Here is a 7,382-nt window from a genome sequence, read left to right on the forward strand (position 1 = left end):
TGCATTTTAGAGGCGTTCAACAAAAGCGGTCAAAACCCTACAAAGTAAAACAGCAGTATGTGTCTAAAATGTTTCACGATTACTCAGAAAGTCGTACTCTACACCTTTAAACAACACAGTCTTTAAAAGATAAGTGAAATTATCCGTATACCTTTCAATTAAATGTTGCGATACATATCTCTAAAGTATCGACAGAGTGACGAAGAAAGTAAGATTTAAGCAAAAGCATTTGCATATAAAAGTGTTTGGATGACGTATAGGTATTTCAAAATAATACAAGTTTGCATCAAGTCACACTAACATAGCAGGTCCCTCTTATTTGTCAGGTTTGTCTTTCAGTGACTCCTGGGTTCGTAACAAGGTCATTGCCTTGGTTACCCTGGTTACTGAACATCCGGAGCTCCTCTAACCTTTCTCTTACTGCTGGAACATGTAATACCTATCAATGTCAGCTCTCTAGCAGCTTCAACACCTGAGGAATTTCAAACAAGCTTGAAACAGTTATAAATAACCATTAGGCCTTGGAGTAGTTAAAATGTCAGAGTTCTAGGGTCAAGGTCATCGTTACTAATTTTAGAAAACCGTTGTCTGCACCATATCGATTGAATTAAACTGGTCCCTAGAGGTTTGGAATCCGAACTAGTCCGAACTAATCAACTTGTCCAACTGTGCGATGTTAGTGATCAGAATCCCTTAAAGAATGGAACCAGTGACTACATGGATTTTTTTTTATCAAACATCAAACATATATGACCGATCATTATACCTCGGACCAGCGTTATAGGTTTAAATCTTCAGCCTTAGAATTTGGATCAAAGTTTCATAGCAACTATGAAATAATGCAAAAGTTTGGAAACCAGCGGTGTACCAGTTCCGAAAGGAAATTTATAGTTACATTTATTCATTCTAATAAATGGTTGGAAACAGCGGTGTACCAGTTCCGACAGGAAATTCGTAGTTACATTTATTCACTCTACTGATGCTTTCGATAATGTTCTACAAAACGAATTAACTGTAGAATATATAAACAACTTCTTAAATAAAAAGTGACGTGTCGTCCCTAATTTGTAGATTATGACGTCATAGACCTGGCACCTACAGATGGATATTATGAGATCATAAAATTATGGTACTGAGTGGTTGCTTGCGTCTGTATAAAAAATATTCTTATTAAGATAACTCCAGGCCAAAAGTATGGATGATTAATTACTATGGCGCGCTCGCCAGGTGTTACTTTTTATTAAAAAAAACTTCACAATTAATGGCACTAAGGAGAAATGTTAATGTCAAGTTTCCTATCGCCTTTAGATGTGAAAAAAACACATATGTTCATGCCACCTGGAATTTATGAAGTAAAATATATCTACATGTTCATGAATGAGATACTGAGTCATGAAAATGTAAATTCCATTCGATATTTGCAATGTAAAAACCAGAAACAAAGGTTCGGAGTATGTATAGTTTTTTGGCGTACACAATGTAAATTCCATTCGATAAATTAAAAAAAAGTTAAAACCTAAATTTAATCTTTATTTGCACAAGGAACTAAATAATCACATAACATAGGCAATACGAAAGAGAATTATAGAATGCAAAGCGACTAAGTGGAAGTGCGTGGTGTATCCAGTGGGCGGAGCTTTTTTTTTACCATTCAGAGAGCAGCATTTTTTGTACAAGTAGTGAAAAAATTTTTTTCTTGAATTAATGTTTTAAAAATTTCATAAATAAATATCTTAGCTGAAAATGCTTTTGGAACACAATGCCAAAAGGATATTGGTTTCCGCCTAATCACTATGATTAGATTCTATACACGGAATCAGGTAACTCAGGCATAGAATTGAAAGTGCTTGTTACTGAATAATGTATACATTTTTGCCCCACACTGTGGCTTGTAATAGCTCTTTATAGATTAATTAATGTCCAGAGAGGCCGTGAAACAGAGGTCCACGTTACAAATTATACACGTTTATCTATCGTGAGTTTTACGTGGGACTTTAGCGAGAGGGGCTCCGATAGTTCAGCCGGACAGCACATCGCTTGCTTGGGGCGTAGCTTAACAGCGGTCCGTTCTAATGTGCGCGATGCGATACCACGATATCGCATCGTGCTATCGTAGTATCGCATCGTTCTATCGTAATATCGCAATCTAGCTTCCCATTAAACGAAGCGATATTACGATGTCCCGAATCAGCCACCATAGGATGACATGTGACAGGCCTCCCGTATGTTGTTCAATGAGGTAGCCACCAGCTACTTCGTCTACATGGAGACCTAGTCTCAATTGAACGGTGTATTTCTATCGTTTGTTTTGGTTTGGTTTTTGTTTGAACCTTACTCGAGTAAATAGTTAGTGAGATAGTTTTGTATGTGGACATTTGAAAAAAGAAATGATGAAACTTATCATTTATTTTATTTGTAGACTTTATTTTGATAGTATGAAGTTTTTCTGCCTGGCTCAGAGTTTGATTAATTTTTGTTCTCTAGAAGCAGACCTCATCATGTATTGATAGTGTATCATTCAACAAAAGTATTTCTGTAAAACCGCTGATATTAAAAATATGATAAGACATGTTTTTAAATTTCTCTCACCACGCCACGAAACATTTGTGACAGGAAGTTCTTAACCCAGTACTTCCTATAATATGATACAATAATCAAGATATCAATCTCGACGTTACATACATCGCGTGACAGAAACAGTTCTAACTTTTCTTCATATACCCCAGGAGTTCTAAGAAGATCAGTACTTAATAGTAGGCATAGAGTCGAACCCTTGGATTTCAAAATTGTATCATCACTTGAGAAGGAATAAAATTCCTATGTATATATCTTCAGGGAATATCGTACGGTGCATCCACGGCAGACTTGAACTCTAACCTATCGTTATATCAACAATACTATTTGACATGACCAAGCATTGTCTGAATTTCAAATTGATTAAATCTATCACCAGCAGGTTACAGACCTCAACAGTAGTGGCATGCTCTTTTTTATAACTTATGTAGTACTTCTGTGTTGTGAAATATCTGTCAGCGCCATATGTCAGCGCGCGTTTAGCAAGTGGAAAAATACAATGAATATATAATTTTTAACGCACCCTTAAATACTATATATAGAACTTGATAAATATCATTGTTTAGTTCGGCAGCTTCGATTTCAGTACTTTTCTTAAATCAGTTCATGAAGATGATAGATCTTAAGATTTGTACCTGTTATTTCCATTCGTGATCGTAACAGGTAGCTTAATTTAGGATATGATTTTTCTCTTCTTTCTAAACAACTATTGTTTTGCAAATCTGTTTACGCTGCCACACTGTGACCTGTATTTGAGTTCGCACGCGTGAGGGCGGCTTTGGATTCTGTCCCCTGTCTGAGACATACATGTTACATTTCCCCATGAATTCTCAGTATTATGCAAGTATATAGTAAGGGGCTGGTTTTCGCGTTATCCCTATAATGTTGTCGAGTAGCAGTATACTTCAGTGTGACAACACTATACCTTGGTTTTCAATTCCGTACATACACAAGGATTACACGAACATAACTCAGCCTCTCGAAAACACACGGTGTCAACACCAACTGCACTCACATACAATGAACGCTGTGTTGACGGTTCTTAACATTTGATGTGTTGCTTTACGTCTGTTTTAATGGTCGTCATGGTAACCACTATAAGCGATTTTCGGGAGGGGGAGTGGAGGGGAGGGGGTGGTCCTAACATGAAGTCACTTCAGGCAGAAAATACGAAATGGGTGTTTGCTTTTTTTATGATTCCGGATATCGTCCAGTAGACAGTTAAGAAATCAAATACGACTTCTGATAAAAAGCTAAACTCGAGACGTCTTCATGTTACTTTTCAATATTTCATTCGATTGTCAGATTTATCGGGAAACATGCTCGTTTTCTGCATCCACTAGAAACGCATGTCTTGATTGATCTATTCCGAAGCAATATTTGTATTTCGCTGTGGATGCTAAAAGATAGATATTGCTCTTGATTTTTTTCTCTGGTTTTGTGAGTCAAGTCCCCTGACTATCACTATCAACAAATCGGGGTTGTCTCGTTAACCAACGTAAACATTGCTTGTCGATAAAAATAGACGCATTGTTTACGTGATCTTGTCAACACGTATAATACACGTGCATTGTACATGCATGTGATTACAGGCAGACAGGGGAGACGGCAAAATATGTTACACATCGTTATTGTAGTTAATTATGAAAAATAACGAACAGCAATGTTACATTCGCGTCAGGTCGTTTCAGTGCTTGTCACCTGTATACATCATCATTATTGAGATAAGAGACGGCGTAGCCGTGTTATCAGGTTAGTGATAATCTGTTACACAGACTTTGATCTTCCTTACACTTACTGTTTCTTTCGTCTTTTCTTTGTTGATGATTTCTGGTTTGACCTGATCACGAGTGAGAGCCATGGGTGTGTAATGTACACTTTTATGAAAACACATGTTTATCCAGTTTGATATTCTAAGTGTCGATTTCACATGTCCTTGAAACCTGATACAGTTTCACATATCGACATTCTGGATATGTTGCTGCCCTGTCACGGATGATCACAACTTAATTAATATTGATGTACACGGTTGCTGTAACGGGACACAGGGTGCTGACGTAAGTACACACATGCTATCTTTTCACAGTTCAAACTGATATCGGCACAGGTTCAATTTAATGTGAATACAACATACAAACATTTTCCCATTTTCTTCTCCGATTGAAGTCATTTATTTAACCGATTTAAGTTTTTACGTAAATCTCATGATTGAATCATCTTCTTTAAAGCATGATACATTTCATCGCGAGAAAGGGTACGAATTACATTAAGATAAAGACACGAAACGCCTGTGTTTAATTTTCTCTCTGTTACTATATCATACAATTATGGACATTCACTGAAGTTGATAGTGGGTTTATTCAACATTGGAACACACACAGATCGAGACTAGAGTACCAGACGACATATCGTTTATTTGTACATTCAGACACACGTTTAGTGTGTTAAGCTGGTTGTGTGGTCCAGTTGCTGAATCAGTTAATCTTGAAAGCTGTCCCGAAATGACGTGAAAAAGCACGTGGTCACCTGCACCGACCACGTGAGGTTTTTTTTTATTCTCTGGTTTGCTTCCTCCTCAGAATCCCTTGCGCACTTATATTTGTTTGATATAAGATATTTTAAAGTAATAATTGTAACCTAGTTCATTGCACACACCTGTGATGCCGTTGTTAACCAGATTCCTGCACGTGCACTTAGCTAGTCAGAAAGTCGGCACGACCAAGGATTTCGATCTATGTCCAAATCCGTGGTCAGAGTGATCCCCAGCTGTATGACCAGACTGACCATGTATTAATTATACAAATCACACGGTGCGCAAAACTAACCGTAGCTCCGGTTGGTTTAAAAATTTAAAATGTTCGCTAGACTGGCTGACCTGCTTCTTGAAATGACATTATGGTTGTACTTACGTTTGCTACACTGACACTTTACGTTATCGAATACAAATTTTATAGTTATTCAAATTTTACACTTATAAATGGAAGTCAGTAGGAATATTTGATTACATGCCTCGATCTAACAAAACGCATTTCAAGCACTTGATATTTTCTTTAATTTAGATCCTTTTTGTTAATAACGGTCTTTCTTGTAATTAACAAGAAACCACAGTGACTTTTACAAAATATGTATAAACATGTGCATGGTTTGTACGTAGTAAATGTTTTTGTTCATACTTCCGGTCATAATAAGTATTTCCGGTTATACTTTGTGCAGACTTTCTTTCAACGTCATAACCACTACCTCCATATCAAATGCCATGTCTAAACGGTTCTTCAACGGGCATTTGTACTTTCAGCTTTAGATGAAGTCTGTCTGCCATGATTACTGAAACAAATTTGTTTCTCTCTGTCAGTAGATTTTATTTAATGAGAATTTTTTGTCTTTCTTTCTCTGTCAAGACGATGCTGATTGTGTTTCTCACGAAGGTGATATCTGTGCCCGTGGGCAAGACACTATACACCATTTTTTTTTTCCCTTATTATACGATGGGCCTTCTTCATTTTGTTCAGTGAGGTAGATACTATTATCTACAAGGGGCGATTAACCCAGTGCCAAACAAACCATGTCTATCTGTTCTTACATAGCCCTGGAGTTTTTTAGTCCCAACAACAAGCAAAGCAGTTTATGATAACATCGTTCAGTATCTTTTATCCTTAATCATACGACTGTATTTATAACAGGTGGAGAAGTTAACCGGAAGTTTGGATGACCAGAAGTTAGAATTTGGCTCGAGGTTTGCAGAACGATATATATCCGTTAATTCTGCCTTGTATTATTTTACCTGTTTTTAGATGAAGTGTGGCGACAACTGATTGTACAAACCAAATTATCTCTCCTATAATATCGATACGTCATTTTATGTAATGTATGCCAAGACAGGAAAGAAGCCACTTCCTTTTAAAGTTTATTATTTCATCGTTTAAGAAAATTTGGGAAGAAATTAAAACCATTTACGCATTACTTTCAACATCATATACTCTCATGTAACACGGCAGAGAGGTACAGTATTAATATCAGGTTCTCATTTCATCGTTAATGCGTCAGAACCTCTGGCATCAGATCTGACAGTACCAGGTCTTATCTTTTCAGCTTCAGCATCTGCCCGTGATTTGTTTTATTTATAAATCAATAGCTCGAAGACTTTCCCGCCAAGTCTGTTAGAATTGGGGTTTACATTTATGTGTACAAGGAGCAATCCGATTAATCAGTGGTAATAAAATGTCTGTTAAACATATATGTTAAACATTAACCGAGAAGGTCTCGAGAAGAAGTTTCTCTGCGATCAAATTAACACTGGGTGATTATATTTTAACTTTAGATAAATGTACAGATTACCTCTACAAGCGTTGTTTAAAGACTATTGTCTGCTGCATGTAAGTGTTTTAACTCTGATAAGCTGTTGATATTTTGTAAAGACGGATGTGAAAATGTTGTACAAGTAGAGGGAAATCACTACATGAGCGGTTCGGTCATTTTATGTACATCCGGGAATATCTATGTACTTAAGGCAGATTTCATTTCATTTCAACAGGTTTTCTTATAAACTATGTATTTCAGAGGTGAACAAGTTATAATTTCTAACTCGGTGATATTTACGATATACATCTCTACTCTCCCGAGTTTAACGCGAATGAAGTTTAGTACGTGTTTAGCTCCCGCCAAACATCTGCACATTTTTATATCATTAAATGTGTTTAGTAGGAATATATTCTCGATAATTATTTCCTATTTTCAGAAGAAAAAGAAAACATGTTGCGATTTGTAATTTGATAAAAATAATTTGGAGTCGTAATTCCGTTTGCCAAGCT

This window comes from Ylistrum balloti, unplaced genomic scaffold, assembly GCF_031769215.1.
Source record: "Ylistrum balloti isolate Yb309-2 unplaced genomic scaffold, AGI_CSIRO_Ybal_v1 Utg371332, whole genome shotgun sequence".
Classification (NCBI taxonomy): Eukaryota; Metazoa; Mollusca; class Bivalvia; order Pectinida; family Pectinidae; genus Ylistrum; species Ylistrum balloti.